The sequence below is a fragment of the Dendrobates tinctorius genome, unplaced genomic scaffold, assembly GCF_039654945.1.
Source record: "Dendrobates tinctorius isolate UK_male_01 unplaced genomic scaffold, ASM3965494v1 ptg000093l, whole genome shotgun sequence".
In the NCBI taxonomy this organism is placed as follows: Eukaryota; Metazoa; Chordata; class Amphibia; order Anura; family Dendrobatidae; genus Dendrobates; species Dendrobates tinctorius.
In genome coordinates, this window is record NW_027361761.1 from 17,373,829 (window position 1) to 17,392,582 (window position 18,754).

The following is an 18,754-nucleotide window of genomic DNA, read 5'->3' on the forward strand; positions in this document are numbered from 1 at the left end:
GCATTTCAGGGCAACATTCCACTGTATTTGCTGTGTGTTACCCTAGTTCTATACACTTTTTTGGGGTAAAAAATAAAAAAGTACAGATCAGATATTGAACAGAGTTGTATCTCCGTGAGATGCCTGGTCTATCTGTGGGCTACAAATTGTGGAATTTCAGGCCTCCATTCCGCTGTTTTTGCTGTGTTTTACCCTAGTTATTGATACCAGTTTTTACCTACAGTTATTTTAAAGTGTGGTTTTCGCGCACACAGATCACATACAAGTTCGCTCCCAAATCAGCTATTTGTAGTGAACATGGAAAATATTGTAGTCCATTTAAAATGGGCAAGGTGCGGGCAAGGGACGGGGAAATGGACGTGATGATGATGGTGAATGCAGAGGCAGAGGCCGTGAGCAAGCTTAAATTGTGCCACAAAAAGCCCACATCTTTTTGCATGGCCTTCCTGTCTGAATTCCTAGGCGACCGCAGAACAGAACTATAGAAACCAGAGCAGTGTCAAAAGTTTGTGGGTTGCATAGCGGATAATGCTTCCAGTCACTTTGCAGCCACCACCAGCACCCTGTCTTCCACATGGTCAAGTCTGAGTAGCTGTGTGTCTGGACTGCATATTCTTCATCCTGATCCTCCTTCCTCCCACATGTCGAGTGCCCGGAGACAACTGATCCCAAACTTGGATACTCTGAAGGGCTGTTCACTTTTCCATTTATAGATTCGAGCCTCTCGCCCAGAAAGATGAGATCGCATGTAGCGATGCCCAAATATTTGAGCAGCCACGTTCACATGAAGGTGATGGTGGGAATGTGTCACAAGAGGTGGACGTTGATGAGACAATTGCCAGAATGTCAGGAGGAGGACCAGGGTGCGGAAGTGAAAGTGGAGATGGTGGAGTATATAGTAACTGACCCAACCTGGCATGAGGACATGCAGAGCAAGTATAACAGCACACAGGGGGAGGGAGGTGTAGCATCACAACAGGAAGGCAGAAGCACTGTGGTTGCCACAGACAGAAGGCGGGCGACTGTTTCTCGTAACACCAACATGACAGAAGTTGGCAGTACAACTGTTAGGTCTTCCCGAGTCTGGTTTTATAAAGACTCTGCCAATAACCCCAAACAGGCCATTTGCACCACCTGCCATGCCCACATCAGCAGGGGTAGAAAAACTATCAGCCTGACCACCACCAGCATGATCAGGCACATGGCAGCAAGCACCCGACTTTGTTGGCTGATCCCCAGGGACCAGGAACACTTTCTGCAGGTGACACCACTGCTTCTTCCGCTGTTGTGAGTGGAAGCCATTCCCCTGTTCATGGTGCCTGTGTAGATGCCTCCTGGCCTGCACCTGTCGCTTCATACACTGAACTGCCACCATCATCAAGCATGTCTACGTCCTTATCCCAGCACAGCATTCAGTTGTCCATACCCCAGTCATTGGACGCAAGTGGAAATACGCAGCCAGCGCCCCACAGGCCACAGTACTAAATTCATACATTTCTCATCTGCTTGCACTCGAATTGTTGTCTTTTAGTTTTGTTGAGACCGAAGCTTTCTGCAACCTGCCGTCCCAAGGTACTCTGTCCCCAGACTCCACTATTTCTCCAGGTATGCCGTCCTGGCATTACACAAGCACGTATCTCACTTCATTAGCCATGCCCTTAACAATGCTGTTACTGGGGAGGTCCACTTAACCACGGATACCTGGACAAGTGATTCTGGGCATGGATGGTACATCTCACTGACAGCACACTGGGTTAACATAGTGGAAGCCGGGACTCAGTCGGACCTTGGGATGGAACACGTCCTCCCTACACCGAGGATTGCGGGGCCTACGTCAATCAGGGTTGCCCCCACAGTCTACAGCTCCTGCACTTCCTCCTCACCCTCCACTTCAGCTTCCATCTCCAAAATTACCACAGCAGTCTCAAGCTGGAAGCACTGCAGCACTGCCTCAGCCAAGTGGCAACAGGCTGTACTGAGCTAATGTGCTTAGATGACAAAGTGCACAATGCTGAAGAGTTTTGGACAGCTCTGTAAGAGCAGGCAGATCTCTGGCTGACACCGCTGAACCTACAGCCAGGCATGGTTGTGTGTGACAATGGCCGGAATCTGGTGGTGGCTTTGAAGCGAGGCGAGCTCACACACATTCTGTGCCTGGCCCATGTGCTTTACCTCGTTGTTCAACGGTTTCTCTAAAGCTTCCCAGAGCTGCCAGATCTGCTTGTGAAACTATGCCACCTGTGTTACCATTTTAGAAAGTCAGCTACAGCTTCTGCCACCCTAGCGTGATTCAGCAGTGTTTACAACTTCTGGCTTACTGACTGGTGTGTGATGTCACCACACTTTGGAACTCTACAGTGCAGATGTTGGAAAGGATTTGTGAGCAGAAGAGGGCAGTTGTTGACTACCAGCATCAACAAGACAGTCGTTATTCAGTTCAGACTCCACACATAAGATCTCATTAGTGGAAATTGATGTCAGGCATATGTATCATCCTACAAACTTTGAGGAGTCCACCAAAATGGTGAGTGGCTATGATGCCATATTTAGCATCACCATTCTGCTTCTATGTCTTCTGAAACGCTCTCTGCTCACAAACAAAGAGGATGCATTGCTGGCGAAGCAGGATGAGATGGCGCAAGGAACCATACAGGGTGATTACACACAGCCCAGCCTCATCTCATATAAACTTGGATTGGGTGACAATGAGGAAGAGAAAAAGGTGGAAGAACAGGAGCTAGTTTCATGCGCCATAGACGGCACTACCTGCACTTCTGTCATTCCATCTGTTCAGCGTGGATGGCCTAAGGCAGGGCTAGCATTAGGGGCAGACAGACCAGGCAGCTGCCTAGGACCCCCGCTCCTCCAGGGGCCCCCAGCCAGTGGCGTGCCACTAATAGCGGCACACCACAAGGCCGATGTGGGACCCATGATTAAGAGGGGCTCGGCGCCGCCTTTGTATTGTGCATTTTAACTTATCGGTATCATAGATGCTGATACAGTTGAAAGCAGTGATGGAGGAGAGAGAGTCACCATACAGCTTCTATGTGTAGTGAAACGCTCTCTGCTCATAATCAAAGAGAATCCATTGCAGGCGGAGCATGATGAGATGGAGCAAGGAACCATACAGGGTGATTACACACAGCCCAGCCTCATCTCATATAAACTTGGATTGGGTGACAATGAGGAAGAGGAAAAGGTGGAAGAACAGGAGCTAGTTTCATGTGCCATAGACGGTACTACCTGCACTACTGTCATTCCATCTGTTCAGCGTGGATGGCCTAAGGCAGGGCCAGCATTAGGGGCAGGCAGGCCAGGCAGCTGCCTAGGACTCCCGCTCCTCCAGGGGCCCCCAGCCAGTGGCGTGCCACTAATAGCGGCACACCACGAGGCCGATGTGGGACCCATGATTAAGAGGGGCCCGGCGCGGCCTTTGTATTGTGCATTTTAACTTATCGGTATCATAGATGCTGATACAGTTGAAAGCAGTGATGGAGGCGAGAGCGTCACCATACCGCTTCTTTGTGTAGTGAAACGCTCTCTGCTTATAATCAAAGAGAATCCATTGCAGGCGGAGCATGATGAGATGGAGCAAGGAATCAAACATGGTGATTACACACAGCCCAGCCTCATGTCATCCCAATGTAGATTGTTTGACAATGACGAAGAGGAGGAGGAGGAGGAATAACAGGAGCTACATTCATGCGCTATAGATGGTACTCCAAGCACAACTGTCATACCGTCTGTTCAGCGTGGATGGCCTGAGGACAAGGAGGAGGATGTGGAGGAGGAAGAGAGCATGGTCAGCCGTCCTGTTGGTAATGACACAGAAGTCTTGCCTGTAAGCAGTCTGGCACGCATGGCTGACTTTATGTTGAGCTGCCTTTGCGTGCCCCTAGAACTGTCAAAATATTGTGCTGACACTTATTACTGGTTGGTGACACTTCTAGACCCAAGCTACAAGGAGTAGTGTTGAGTGATGCCGTTCGATACCCCAAAATATCGTATCGGATGGTATCGCCCGATACGAAAAAAATATCGGGTATCGCCGATTCCGATACCGGAAGTCCCATTCAAGTCAATGGGACTTCCGGTATCGGAATTTAAAAAAGCCCTTTATTTACTTGTTGGCTAATTCTACATAATTGAAAACAAATAAGAATTATGTAGAATGTATTGTGGGAGGTGGAGGAGACATTAAAGGCATAGTGGTTTATTCAAATGACATGGCATAGCATTAATTCCAATTTTTTTTTTCAAGATGTTCGGAGTTAAAAAGATATTGACTATATTAACCTTTTTTATATTTTGTCAGATATGTATGTTTCACAACTTCCATGCTCTTCACCTTCTTTTGTACTTCTCCCACACTTTCTCCTTCATGATCCGCAGCAGTAGCATTTTTTTCATCAACTTTTTCTTCACCTTATTCATCTTCTTCTTCATCTTCTTCCCATTAATTTTTTTTCCATTCTTCATATTCTTCTTATTCAGCTATTATTAATTTTCATATGCTATTTCTTCATCTTCTTCCTATTCTTCTTTTTCTTCATTTTCTTATGGTGACAGGCATTCCTGTAGTACTTATCTATAAAAGTTATAAGATTACACCTTACGTTCTGCCTGTCACAAAAGATTTACAACAGGATTTGTCCGCGTTCAGTTTGGCCTGCAGCAGCAGGCATTTTCCAGGGGCACCACGAGGAGGAACGGACTCACCCCCATTTACTGCTTAGTCTTCTTCTGCTTATAATTTTGATTTCTTCTATGATGATTTTTAGTCTTATGCTTAATGTTCTTCTGCTTTTGCTTCTTCTGCTTCTTGTTCTTCTGTCTTTTGTTCTGTATCTTGGTGGTTGTCTTCATGTTCTTTGTCCTCTTGGTCATATTATTTAGGGCCATATTTCTGGTCTTCTTTGGTGTGGTCTTCAGGGTTGTCGTCATCAGGGTCGTCGTCATGGAGATCAATACGGATTACCAAAGACAATTTCAAAAAGCTTGATCTTGGAAATGTAGCAGAAGGTACAAGAAGGCTGAGAAACTGGCGAGAACCAGCTGACAGTACTGGAACCCGTAGTGGCAGCAGAAGGAACAAGAGCCAATGGCACTAGTAAGGAACAGCTGACGGTGCTGGAACCCAGATGGGTAGCAAAAGCTACAAGAGCCAATGGCACTACCGAGGACCAACTGACGGTGCTGGACCACGGTTACTAAGCAGATGGTACCTGTGCTAAAAAGCACTACCAAGGACCAGCTGACGTTGCTGGACCTCGGATACCGAGATGGAGGCACCTAGGCCAAAGGCTCTGGCGAGAACCAGCTGACAGTGCTGGAACCCGGATGGGTAGCAGAAGGAACAAGAGCCAATGGCACTACCGAGGACCAACTGACGGTGCTGGACCATGGTTACTAAGCAGAAGGTACCTGTGCTAAAAAGCACTACCAAGGACCAGCTGACGTTGCTGGACCTCGGATACCGAGATGGAGGCACCTAGGCCAAAGGCTCTGGCGAGAACCAGCTGACAGTGCTGGAACCCGGATGGGTAGCAGAAGGAACAAGAGCCAATGGCACTACCGAGGAACAGCTGACGGTGCTGGACCACGGTTACTAGGCAGGAGGTACCTGTGCTAGAAAGCACTACCAAGGACCAGCTGACGGTGCTGGACCTTCGGATACCGAGATGGAGGCACCTAGGCCAAAGGCTCTGGCGAGAACAAGCTGACAGTGCTGGAACCCGGGTGGGTAGCAGAAGGTACCCATCCAAAGCAAAGTAGCCAGGCCGCAAGCCGGCCGCAGTTACCGAAACCAACAGTCCTACAGGGGGTCCATGTCCCACTGGCACTACGGATCCAGCCTTCAGTGCCAGTTCCCGCAGCCCACATAGGAGTCACCAAAACTGCAGGCACCGTAGAGTTGGCTAACCCGGCCGCAAGACGACAGGACAACGGATTGTTGGCATAGTGACCTTGACACTACCCGGAAACAGCTGGCGTGCTGGAACCAGGCTGGGCAACAGGGAGTACCCGTGCCAAAGACACTGCCGAGAACCAGCTGACGGTGCTGGAACCCAGATGGGTAGCAAAAGCTACAAGAGCCAATGGCACTACCGAGGAACAGCTGACGGTGCTGGACCACGGTTACTAGGCAGGAGGTACCTCTGCTAGAAAGCACTACCAAGGACCAGCTGACGGTGCTGGACATTTGGATACCGAGATGGAGGCACCTAGGCCAAAGGCTCTGGCGAGAACCAGCTGACAATGCTGGAACCCGGGTGGGTAGCAGAAGGTACCCATCCAAAGCAAAGTAGCCAGGCCGCAAGCCGGCCGCAGTTACCGAAACCCACAGTCCTACAGGGGGTCCATGTCCCATTGGCACTACGGATCCAGCCTTCAGTGCCAGTTCCCGCAGCCCACATAGGAGTCACCTAAACTGCAGGCACCGTAGAGTCGGCTAACCCGGCTGCAAGACGACCGGACAACGGATTGTTGGCATAGTGACCTTGACACTACCCGGAAACAGCTGGTGTGCTGGAACCAGGCTGGGCAACAGGGAGTACCCGTGCCAAAGACACTGCCGAGAACCAACTGGCGTTGTTGGAACCCAGGGACAATCATGGTGAAGGCCGAGGGCCTACTTGGTGGTAGTTTTAGATTGTTTGTAGGCTACAACAGACTGTCAACGTACTCCAATTAGGCATCTGTCTCCACTCTGTTTCCAGGATTTCACGTGACCACCAACACCGCCAGTTTATGCGTACAGTAGCCGTCTGCCCAATCCACACGTGTTCCTGTGTTACTGGGGTTCTGTAATGTCAGCAGATCCCCTGATGTGTGTCTGTCAATGTCTCCTGCTCTGTCTACATTCCCACTACTTGAAGGTGGACAGCGCAGGAAACAGTGACGGACACACATTGGGGGATCAGCTCACGTAACAGAACACCAGGAACACAGGAACAAGTGTGGAATGTGTGGACGGCAACTGTGAGCAGGAACTGGTGGTGTTGGAGGTCAGGGGAAATACTAGAGACAGAGTGGAGACAGAGACGAAATCAGAGAATGTTTAAATCTGAAGTAGTTACAATTTGGAGGCAGCAGCAGTTTGCCCTCCACACGGCAGGGGATCAGCTGACATTACCACCCCCACTTTCACATGAACAAGTGTTTTTTTCTGTGTGGACAGCACTTCTGAGCACCAACTGGCGTTGCTGGAGCCCAGGGACAATCATGGTGTAGGCCGAGGCCTACTTAGTGGCAGTTTTAGATTGTTTGTAGGCTACAACAGACTGTCAATGTGCTCCAATTAGGCATCTGTCTCCACTCTGTTTCCAGGATTTCACGTGACCACCAACACCGCCAGTTTATGCGTACAGCAGCCGTCTGCCCAATCCACGCGTGTTCCTGTGTTACTGGGGTTCTGTAATGTCAGCAGAGCCCCTGATGTGTGTCTGCCACTGTCTCCTGCTCTGTCCACCTTCCCACCACTTGCAGTGGGAAGGTGGACAGTTCAGGAGACAGTGACGGACACACGTTGGGGGATCTGCTCACGTAACAGAACACCAGGAACACAGGAACAAGTGTGGAATGCGTGGACGGCAACTGTGAGCAGGAACTGGCGGTGTTGGAGGTCAGGGGAAATACTAGAGACAGAGTGGAGACAGAGGCCAAATCAGAGAATATTTAAATCTGAAGTAGTTACAATTTGGAGGCAGCAGCAGTTTGCCCTCCACACAGCAGGGGATCAGCTGATGTTACCGAACCCCACTTTCACATGAACGAGTGTTTTTTTCTGTGTGGACAGCACTTCCGAGCACCAACTGGCGTTGTTGGAGCCCAGGGACAATCATGGTGCAGGCCGAGACCTACTAGGATCCAGGTGTAAATCGGAGATATTTTGACTTTGGAGGGAGCAGGACACTTTGTCCTCCACACAGCAGGGGATCAGCTGACATTACCGAACCCCGCTTTCACATGAACGAGTGTTTTTTTCTGTGTGGACAGCACTTCCGAGCACCAACTGGCATTGTTGGAGCCCAGGGACAATCATGGTGCAGGCCGAGGCCTACTAGGAGCCAGGTGTAAATCGGAGGTATTTTGACTTTGGAGGGAGCAGGACACTTGGCCCTCCACACAGCAGGGGAACAGCTGACGGTACCGAACCCCACTTTCACATGAATTAATGCTTTTTTCTGTGTGGACAGCACTTCCGAGCACCAACTGGCGTTGTTGGAGCCCAGAGACAATCATGGTGTAGGCCGAGGCCTACTTGGTGGCAGTTTTAGATTGTTTGTAGGCTACAACAGACTGTCAACGTGCTCCAATTAGGCATCTGTCTCCACTCTGTTTCCAGGATTTCACGTGACCACCAACACCGCCAGTTTATGCGTACAGCAGCCGTCTGCCCAATTCACATGTGTTCCTGTGTTACTGGGGTTCTGTAATGTCAGCAGATCCCCTGATGTGTGTCTGCCACTGTCTCCTGCTCTGTCCACCTTCCCACCACTTGCAGTGGGAAAGTGGACAGCTCAGGAGACAGTGACGGACACTCATTGGGGGATCTGCTCACGTAACAGAACACCAGGAACACAGGAACAAGTGTGGAATGCGTGGACGGCAACTGTGAGCAGGAACTGGCGGTGTTGGAGGTCAGGGGAAATACTAGAGACAGAGTGGAGACAGAGGCCAAATCAGAGAATGTTTAAATCTGAAGTAGTTACAATTTGGAGGCAGCAGCAGTTTGCCCTCCACACAGCAGGGGAGCAGCTGACGTTACCGAACCCCACGTTCACATGAACGAGTGTTTTTTTCTGTGTGGACAGCACTTCCGAGCAACAACTGATGATTTTGGAGCCCAGGAATAGTCATTTCGTAGGCTGAGGCCTACATGGAGGCAGTTTAAGATAAGACGTTGTTAGAATTTGGCGGCAGCAGGAGAGATTGCCGTACACACAGCAGGGGATCAGCTGATGTTACCGAACCCCACTTACACATGAGTGAGTGTTTTGTCTGTGTGTACAGCACTTCTGAGCACCAACTGGTGGTGTCAGAGCCCAGGGAAAATCAGGTAGTAGGCCGAGGCCTACTTGGAGCCAGGTGTAAATCTGAGGTTGTTTGACTGTGGAGGGAGCAGGACACTTTGCCATACACACAGCAGTGGATCAGCTGACGTTACCGAACCCCACTTACACATGAGCGAGTGTTTTGTCTGTGCGTACAGCGCTTCTGAGCACCAACTGGCGGTGTCGGAGCCCAGGGAAAATCAGGTAGTAGGCTGAGGCCTACTTGGTGGCAGTTTTCGATTGTTTCTAGACTACTACTAACTGTCAACCTACTCCAATTAGGCCTCTGTCTTCACTCTGTTTCGAGTATTTCCTCTGTCTTCCAACCACGCCAGTTGCTGCTCTGAAATGCCGTCTGCACAACCCACACTTGTTCCTGTGTTACTGGGGTTCTGTAACAGCAGCTTCTCCCTAGAGGTGAGTCAGGCAATGTCTCCTGCTCTGTCCACTTTTCCACTACAAATAGTGGGAATGTAGACAAAGCAGGAGACATTGCCGGACTCACCTCTGGAGATGAGCAGATGTTACAGGACCCAGGTAACACAGGAACAAGTGTTGATTGTGCAGACGGCACTTGAGAGCAGAAACAGGCGGTGTTGTAGGCCGGAGGAAATACTCAAAACAGAGTGGAGACAGAGGGGAAATCAGAGAACATATTTAATCAGAGGTAGTCAGAGGTTGTAGGCAGCAGGAGAGTTTGCCGTACACACAGCAGGGGATCAGCTGACGTTACCGAACCCCACTTACACATGAGCGAGTGTTTTGTCTGTGTGGACAGCACTTCTGAGCACAACTGGCGGTGTCGGAGCCCAGGGAAAATCAGGTAGTAGGCCAAGGCCTACTTGGAGCCAGATGTAAATCTGAGGTTGTTTGACTGTGGAGGGAGCAGGACACTTTGCCATACACACAGCAGGGGATCAGCTGACTTTACCAAACCCCACTTACACATGAGCGAGTGTTTTGTCTGTGCGTACAGCACTTCTGATCACCAACTGGCGGTGTCGGAGCCCAGGGAAAATCAGGTAGTAGGCCGAGGCCTACTTGCAGCCAGGTGTAAATCTGAGGTTGTTTGACTGTGGAGGGAGCAGGACACTTTGCCATACACACAGCAGGGGATCAGCTGACGTTACCAAACCCCACTTACTCATGAGCGAGTGTTTTGTCTGTGCGTACAGCACTTCTGAGCACCAACTGGCGGTGTCGGAGCCCAGGGAAAATCAGGTAGTAGACTGAGGCCTACTTGGTGGCAGTTTTCGATTGTTTCTAGACTACTACTAACTGTCAACGTACTCCAATTAGGTCTCTGTCTTCACTCTGTTTCGAGTATTTCCTCTGGCTTCCAACCACGCCAGTTGCTGCTCTGAAATGCCGTCTGCACAACCCACACTTGTTCCTGTGTTACTGGGGTTCTGTAACAGCAGCTTCTCCCTAGAGGTGAGTCAGGCAATGTCTCCTTCTCTGTCCACTTTTCCACTACAAGTAGTGGGAATGTAGACAAAGCAGGAGACATTGCCGGACTCACCTCTGGAGATGAGCAGATGTTACAGGACCCAGGTAACACAGGAACAAGTGTTGATTGTGCAGACGGCACTTGAGAGCAGAAACAGGCGGTGTTGTAGACCGGAGGAAATATTCAAAACAGAGTGGAGACAGAGGGCAAATCAGAGAACATATTAAATCAGAGGTAGTCAGAAGTTGTAGGCAGCAGGAGAGTTTGCCGTACACACAGCAGGGGATCAGCTGACGTTACCGAACCCCACTTACACATGAGCGAGTGTTTTGTCTGTGTGGACAGCACTTCTGAGCAACAACGGGTGTTGCTGTAGCCCAGGCAATAAAGTTCAGGTCATAGAAACATGAACACAACAGGAGACCTGGATCCTGTTGCCAGCCAATTATTTATTCTGGAAGAGGACTGGCAAATTCAGATGAGATCCAGGCCTTGTTCATTTTCAGAAATGTAAGCCGGTCAACATTATCGGCAGATAGTCGCGTGCGACGGTCTGTTACCACACCACCTGCAGCACTAAAGACATGTTCCGATAATAAACTGGCAGCAAAGCAAGCCAGCACCTCCAATGCATACTGGCTAAGCTCTGGCCATGTATCCAGCTTAGAGACCCAATACTTGAACGGGGAAGAGCCGTCTGGGAGTACACTAACAGGGCAAGACAAGTAGTCTGTCACCGTCTGATGGAAACGTTGCCTCCTGCTGACTGGAGCCGTCTGTGATGGTGTAGCCGTTTGTGGCGGTCCCACAAAAATTTTCCACATTTGGGCCATACTGGCCTTGCCTTGTCCTGCGGCACTGCCTCTGCTACTTCTTTGTGCAGAGCTTCCTCCACTGCCTCTACCCACATGGCTGCTTTGAAAAGCACTACCAGCAACACTTGCGGGGGGAATGGAGAACATGATGGCCTGCACAAGTGTTTCTTGGTACTCCCGCATTTTACGCTCCCGGTTCAACTGTGGTATGAGGCTTTGTAAGTTGTCCCGGTAGCGAGGATCTAGGAGGGTGTACACCCAATAATCAGCCGTGTGGAGAATGTTGGCGATGCGGCGGTCATTTAACAAGCACTGCAGCATGAAATCAACCATGTGCTGCAGACTGCCAACTGGACCGGAAACGCTGTCCCCAGCTTGAGGCAGCATCTCAGCCTGCTCAGCATCACCCCACCCTCGCTGTACACACTGACTACTAGAGCCTTGTGTACCTCCCTCCTCTGGAGAGATGTGTTCCTCCTCCATTGACTCCTCGTCATCCTCCTCACTAAGTGTCCCCTGCCTGGGCCTTTGTGTGGAAGCACGTTGCGCAGACTTGCCAGAAGCAGATGGCATTTCTGACTCCTCATCCTCGACCTCTTCAAAAACCTCCTCACTTAGTGCTTGTAAGGTTTTTTAAAGCAGAAAGATAAGGGGGACAGTCATGCTGACTAGTGCATCATCTGCACTGGCCATCCGCGTGGAGTCATCTAAGGCACGCAAAACTTGGCAGATGTCCCTCATAGTGGCCCACTCAGTGGTGGTGAAGTGTGTCCGGCGCACAGTGCGACTTGTTTGCGCCTGATGCAGCTGGTACTCCATTACTGCTGCCTGCTGCTCACACAACCGCTCCAACATATGTAACGTTGAATTCCACCTGGTGGGGAGGTCACATATGATGCGATGTTCTGGCAGGCGGAATCGGCGTTGCAGAGATGCAATGCGCGATTTTGCCATGCTGGAACGCCGCAAGTGAGCACACTCTAGGCGAACCTTGTGCAGCAGTGCAGCAAGATCCGGATAGTCTGCACGACCAAGTTGAGCACATGTGCCAGACATGGGATGTGAGTGAGGTTGCCAAGGCCAAGAGCTGCCACCAGATTTCGGCCATTGTCACACACTACCAAGCCCGGCTGGAGATTCGCTGGCAGAAACCACACGTCGCTCTCCTGCTTGATGGCATTCCAGACCTCTTGCGCTGTGTGGCTTCGATTCCCCAATGAAATTACTTTCAGTACGGCCTGTTGACGTTTGGCCATGGTTGTGCTCATATCGGTCGTAACAGGCTCCTGCTGTGCTGTTTCTGAGGAACTGGAGTAGGAGGAGGAGTCAATGTGTACAGACTGGATTCCTGCAATCCGTGGAGTTGGCAGAACACGTAGAGCGCCACTCTCCAGATCTGTACCCGGCTCCACAACATTGACCCAATGGGCAGTGAGGGAAAGGTATCGTCCCTGTCCATGGTTACTGGTCCACGCATCGGTGGTCAGGTGGACCTTGCTACTGACGGCGTTTAGTAGCGCATTTTTAATTTTTCCCTCCACATGCTTTTGCAGGGCAGGGACGGCTTGCCTGCTGAAATAAAAGCGGCTGGGCACATTGTATTGTGGAACTGCCAATGACATCAAGTTCCGGAAGGTGTCAGTCTCCACCAGCCTGAATGACAGCATCTCAAGGGCCAGTAGTTTGGCAATGCCGGCATTCAGAGCCAGTGCTCGGGGATGGTTTGCCGAGTATGGCCGCTTTTTCTCCCATGCCTGTGCTACCGATTGCTGGTGAGTGGCCTGGGAGTATGCTGATGACTGAGAACGTGGTTCAGTGGGTGGAATTTCACTGGGTCTCTGGACAACAGTGGCAGTGGTTCTTCCATGACGTTCCAGTGAGGAAGCCGAACCAGCTGTGTGTGAGCTGGAGGAAGATGCCCCAACACGAGCTGAAGAGGTGGTAGGTGCTGCTGAAGGTTGGCCTACATCTTCAGTGTGTCTGTGTAACTCCACCTCGTGCTTGGTACGCACATGTTTCCACATATTTGTGGTATTGAGGTTGCTCACATTTTTCCCTCGTTTAACTTTCTGATGACACAGCTTGCATTTGACAAAACAAATGTCATCTGCAACTGTGTCAAAAAAAGACCACGCACTGCAAGTCCTGGGAGCGCCCGTTTTGTGTTTTGGAAGAGGATTGCTCCTCACGGGTGCCAAAGTGGAGGCTACAGGCAACCAAGTCTGCCCCCGCCCTCTCCCTCCTCTTTTGGCCGTTCGGGGAATCTCTTCCTCAGAGCTGCTCCCACCACCTTCCTGTGGCTGACGCCATGATGGGTCAAGGACCTCATCATCTCCACTCCCCTCTTCAAGCACCGGCTGGTCCTGGGTTGTCTTGCCAGCACCGTACGCACCAGAAATTGGCAACTGAGTCTCATCATCAGATGAGCACTGAGGTGTGCTGACAATAGGCACTGGCCCACCCGCCTCTTCAGATTCAGAGGGACAAAGCAGTTGGGCATCACTGCATACTCCCTCTTCACGCTCTAGAATGCTGCTTGGCTGGCCACCTCTTTCCAAGCCAACAGATTCTGAGAACAGAAGCAAAGATTGAGATGGCTCCTGTCCAGGGCTCTCAGACTGCCTGGGCAATTTGGCAGGTGGTGAAGAGACAGATGGTTGCTCTTCAGTGCTCTGGCCCTGGGAGGACGCGGAAGTCATTGAAGTGGATGCGTTAGCTGCCATCCATCCGACAACGGCTTCAATTTGTTCGTCACGCAGCAGTGGGGTACAGCGAGGTCCTACAAAGCTGCGCATGAAGGACTGTTGCCTGGTAAAAGTGGGGGATTCCGGGTCACTGGTAGCCGCAGCAGACACCGAATCCCCACGTCCTCTCCCTGCTGAATCCCCCGTCCTCTCCCTGCTGAAACTCCACGTCCACGACCACGTGCCTTACTCCCTGCCTTCTTCATCTTGGTAGACTGATAAAGATAGGCAGAAAAGTAAAAAAGGGGTGGTTTAGTGTTCTTATTCCTGAACACCTGCTAACGAGTATAAGAAACACTAATTTGGCTAAGAGTGTGTGTACTACACTTTAATATGATCTAATGTGGCCTACACAACTCTAAAGTGGAGTGTTTGGTGAACTTTATTTCCTTTTTTTTTGGGGGGGGGGAAAGAAAAGATGTGACCAAAGTTTGAAAGCTATAGTATCACAAACTTTTTGGAGCGATTACAATGCAGGAAGCTAACCTACAATGCAATTGATGAGGCTACAAAAAATAGGGTGATACTAGTCTGGCTGGCCCTGAAGGGCACAAGCCAGCAAAAAGGCTCCTCTATCTAATCCTATATAGTGTTTGCAACCAACCAATGACAATGGATGCAGATGGAAGCACACTAATATAGGAGCAAAAATCTGGACAAATTAGCTGCATAAAAAGGACTATGTATGAGGCAGTGACGCATGCTGAGCAGACTACAACCAGCGGTGGCTGTAGAACACACTGCAACGTGAGCTGCACTCACACACAGAGAGACCTATCAGACAGCCAAAAACAGTGCAGAGAAATGGGCTATAGCACTGAAAGGCTGCTGAAAGGCTGCTGAAAGGCTCCGCTGTCCACTCCTTTAGTGCTTGCAACCAACGTATATGGATACGTATGGAAGCACACTATACAGGAGAAAAAAAAAACAGCAATAAAAGAAAAATGTGTATGAGGCAGAGACACACGCTGGGCGGCCTACAAGCAGACGTGCCTGCAGGACACACTACACAGCGTGGGTCTGCACTCACACAGCCCTTGCAGACAGCTATTAAAACAGCGCTGCTGGGCTACAAAAATGCTACAGTGGTGGATTATGTAGCCTGGGTAGAGCAATAGATATGTTTGATGATCGCTATTTCTAACTGTCCCTCACAGTCTTCAACAGCAGCCTGTCCCTAACTGAATTCACAGCAGAGTGAACCCGAAATGGCGGCTGCTGCGGTTTTTATAGTGCATCATGACATCATTTCAGCAGCCAATCACAGCCATGCCAGTAGTTAACATGCCTACATGCATGTGCCCACACTTCTGAGGATCCCCATTGGCTGAATCAAATCGAGCGGGCTCCTAGCATTATGGGAACTTCCGATTCCGGTATTCGATATGAAAAAAGTATCGGAACTAAGTATCGGAATTCCGATACAGTGAATATCGGCCGATACCCGATACTTGCGGTATCGGAATGCTCAACACTAACAAGGAGAACTTTCAGTCTTTTCTTCCAGAGGCAGACAGTTGTACTAAAATGTTGCAGGATCAGAAGGCCCTTGTTGTGGAATTATTAAGAAAATTCCCATCTGAAAATGCTTTTGGCAGAGGTCACAGTTTGTTGAACAACCAAAGAGTACAGGCAAGAGAGACACAAGTCCATTCCAACAGAGGCAAGTGAATACTGTTCTTGGAGAGTCTTCTCAGACCTTCCCATCGCAGTGGCCCTGAGGCGCAGGGTACGCTCACACGGAGTGCAAAGTTTTGGAAGATGCTGAGGGAGTACCTTGCTGGCCATACCAACATACGTCATGATTCCTCTGTGCCTTATAATTATTGGGTCTCAAAGCTGGATGTCATGATCCAGGTTGGATCTGACAGATTAAATGCACAAAGTAACCTTTTTTCCTTTGGCTGTGTGCCAAAGGTGATATTTGCCCCCGGTGGCAATTAGGGTCATTGCACTGTGGTGGTTTCAGTTCTAGTTCCCCCCGGGGCCATTAGGGTCATTGCACGCTGGTGTCTTTGGTTTAGTGCACGTGATTATGTAACAGGTGTGATTGCTCTATAAAAGAGTGTCAGGTGTGTCAATCGCTGTTGGTGATAGTTCCTCAGTTGCAAGCAAGCCTGGGTGAAGGATGGAGCTGAAGGAGAGTCACGGGCAGCTCAGTGAGAGTCCTGGAGTGTCAGCTATGGTGTCTGCAAGGAGGGCTGGCATGGCTTGGTGGAGTGTCAGCTATGGTGTCTGCAAGGAGGGCTGGCATTGCTTGGTGGAGTGGCAGCTATGGAATAGAGCTGCACTCAGGATGCTGGACTCGGTTGCGGGAAAGCTGGACTCAAAATGCTGGACTCTTTGGCAGAAAAGCTGGACTAATTTGCTTGACTCTGTTTCTGGACAGCTGCACGCAGGTGGTGGACTCTGTTTGCTCCAAGGCTGCACTATGGTGTTGGATCTGGTCGGAGGAAAAGATGCACGCAGGTGGTGGGCTCTGTTGCTGGGAGCGTAAGCAACAGAGCAAAGCTAAGTGGTGTCTCCCTGTTTTGTCTCTTTTCCTTATGTGTGTTTTAGTGCAGTGGTGGGATTTGTTTCCGCACCGACCATTTTCCTAGTGAGGGTTTAGGTGCAGGGCGAGTCAGGGTTTTTAGGTTCCCGATCGTCGCCCGGTGTGGAACCGGCCTAGGGAACGTTAGGAGTGTAGAGACATTGGCTCAGGGGAGTGCAGGAGGTCTCCACATCCCCGTTCCCTATTGCAGGGCCACCATTGTTATTGTTACCCAGGTTTTCCCCTTTATTGTTTAAATTCGCCTTACTGGAGGTGGGGTTTCCAGACATACATGTTTTACCTAAATTTGCCTTTTGGAGGTGGTGCATCCAGCTGCATGTTTTATTATTTAAATTCGCCCAACTGGAGGCGGTGTATCCAGGGTCACGCGTGTCATCCAAATCCGCCCTGCTGGAGGTGCTGTGTCCAGCTACGCGTGACCGTGACACTGGATACATGGCATAAACCAGCTCTCTATGCCTTGGAAGTCCTGGCCTGTCCTGCCGCTAGCATTTTGTCAGAGCGCGTTTTTAGTGCCACTGGTGGAATTATAACTGATAAGCACATCCGCCTGTCAAATGAAAATGTTGACAGGCTGACTCTTGTAAAAATTAACAAGGCCTGGATTGGGCCAGACTTCTGTACACCACCGCATGATAACAGCAAAACATAACCTCAAATCCAGTGTCTTTTTTGAGGAGTTATATTCACATTCACCTCTTCACACCTACACATGGGTATACGCTTCCTGATTTTGGCTATTTCATGCTATCCTCCTACTTCTCCTCATCCTCATCATCCACCACCACTAGATCACCAGGGTGAACTTATTCTGTGATGCAACAGCCACGTTATTGTTGTCAAGGTTGTTTTATGATGCCCATACAAAAAATTGTTAACGTAGTAGGTTGATGTGTACCCCCCAGGGGAAATGTATTTCAGCCCATACACTTAGTGCATGGGGATTCCAAGTATAGGAGACCCGCTGCTTTAAACTGGGAAAACATTTTTTGGAGGACATGCTCCACGACTTTTCAGACACCATCAGTAGAACACGAGGGTGAAAGTGTTCCGTAATGCAACAGCCACGATAGTTTTTGCAAGTGTGTTTATGATGGCCGTGAAAAAAAAAATTTACACAGTAGGTTGATGTGTATCCCCCAGAAGGAAATCTTTTTCAACCCATACACTTAGTGTATGGCCATTCCAAGTATAGGAGACCCGCTCCTTTAAAATGGGAAAACATTTTTCAGAGGCCATCCTCCACGTCTCTACCGACACCACCACAATATCAACAGGCTGAACGTGTTCCATGATGCAACAGCCACGTTATTGTTGTCAAGGGTGTTTTATGATGCCTGTAGAAAAAATTGTTTACACAGTAGGTTGATGTATACCAACCACGAGGAAATGTTTTTCAGAAGAAGAAAGAGGGTGTTCCTGCTCCTAAAAATTCATCCTTTATTTTCACAGTTTAAAACATGTTAGATGGGCAATTTTCCTCATATGCAAGTGGATGTGCTCGCAGGCACTGACCAACCAGCTACGCATTTCGACTCTGCACGGGTCTTTATCACAGCTGAATAATAATGATTAAGCACAGATCTTATAGGCTATGTGGACCAATAGGATAATTAGACTAAGTCACATGTTATATTTACACAAGGTCCTGGATGATTACTTCTCTTGCCATCTAAAGAGCCGTGCCTTCCCAATTTGACATGAAGAAAAAATATAAAAACAATTTTACATATATAAGAAATCGAACAAATATATATATATATATATATACAGTCATATGTAAAAGTTTGGGCACCCCTATTAATGTTAACCTTTTTTCTTTATAACAATTTTGGTTTTTGCAACAGGTATTTCAGTTTCATATATCTAATAACTGATGGACTCGGTTATATTTCTGGATTCAAATGAGGTTTATTGTACTAACAGAAAATGTGCAATCTGCATTTAAACAAAATTTGACCAGTGCAAAAGTATGGGCACCCTTATCACTTTCTTGATTTGAACACTCCTAACTACTTTTTACTGACTTCCTGAAGCACTAAATTGGTTTTGTAACCTCATTGAGCTTTGAACTTCATAGCCAGGTGTATCAAATCATGATAAAAGGTATTTAAAGTGGCCACTTGCAAGTAGTT

General features: G+C 49.2%; 1 protein-coding gene across 2 annotated transcripts in view; it reads left to right on the forward strand.

Annotated features, from left to right (window-relative positions):
* Positions 1–18,754, forward strand: part of LOC141098586 (cytochrome P450 2C5-like) — a 306,296-nt gene that overhangs the window by 161,784 nt on the left and 125,758 nt on the right. The gene's annotated exons all lie outside the window — the stretch shown is intronic.